We start from the raw sequence: 1,125 nt of genomic DNA, 5'->3' as shown, positions 1-1,125 counted from the left end.
ATGTGTGTGCATATATGCATGAAAAGCGCCTGACAGTATGCTTGTGAGTATGAGGTGTAGAAACTGACCTAACCAGGTGATAGAAGTTGAATAGGGAAAACATAAAAGCCATAGGGAAAGGTACATGCTCTGGCCATCAGAAGCACTGGAGCCGGGTTGCCAATCCCTGTTATCTCACTGAGTGAGCAACTTCTAAGTGGAATCACAGTGGTGCACCCAGGATGCCTGGCAGAAAGGAGAGGCAGGAAGAAAGTGCCTGGGGGTGACCAATGAGAGTGCAGAGGATCCGAGACACAGAACAGGCTGCAATTCCAATACACAGAGGTCATAGTGGGTGACCCCACAGCCCCCTTGGACATGCAGCTACCAGGGCGTTCTATCCTTCTAGAACACTGGGCTTTCTTTCCCTGTCCTTGCCATGAGCATGAGCACCCCTTGCCTTTTTTTGAGGTTTCAGAAATGGACCAGCACTGCAGCATAAGCACCTGCTACCTGCATAGTCTTCCAGTTTGAAAAATCACTCTTTGTACTCTTTGAAGAAGGTATATATCGGGAGTAAGGACTATAGGATGGATGGATTAGCTTGATCCTCTTGCTGCTCCTGGCCCCACAGGATTGGCCTATTGGGCAGGCTGGTACGTGTTCTTACATGGAGAACAGAACCATTTTGAAAGGACCTTGGTAGGGTAAATGGGCAGACGTGCATGTCTCGGGCACCAGGAAGTCCTGGAACTTAACAGGGAGTTGTCCTTAGCATCTCACTGGTAGGCGTTTGAACAAGGTTCAGGGAGTTTCCTCATGCCAGCAGAGCATGCCCCATTTCTCCCTCTGTGCAAAGTGTGGCCAAGACGCTGCAGACCTGTGCAGTGTTCACATCTGTCCAGTGAGGGAGGGAGGATAAACCGGCCCCTTCTGAGGTTCAGCAGTGACCGCCCACTGTTGGCTTTCAAGTTTGAGAAAGTACTGTCTGAAAGTGTGGACTAAAAATGTCTGATTTTGTACACCCGTGGTGGACTCATGTTGATGTATGGCAAAACCAATATAATATTGTAAAGTAATTAGCCTCTACTTAAAATAAATAAATTTAAATTAAAAAAGAGTCTGATCTCCCGTTAGTGAAACTCA

This window comes from Bos mutus, unplaced genomic scaffold, assembly GCF_027580195.1.
Source record: "Bos mutus isolate GX-2022 unplaced genomic scaffold, NWIPB_WYAK_1.1 CTG260, whole genome shotgun sequence".
Lineage (NCBI taxonomy): Eukaryota > Metazoa > Chordata > Mammalia > Artiodactyla > Bovidae > Bos > Bos mutus.
Note: the sequence above shows the minus strand (reverse complement) of the source record.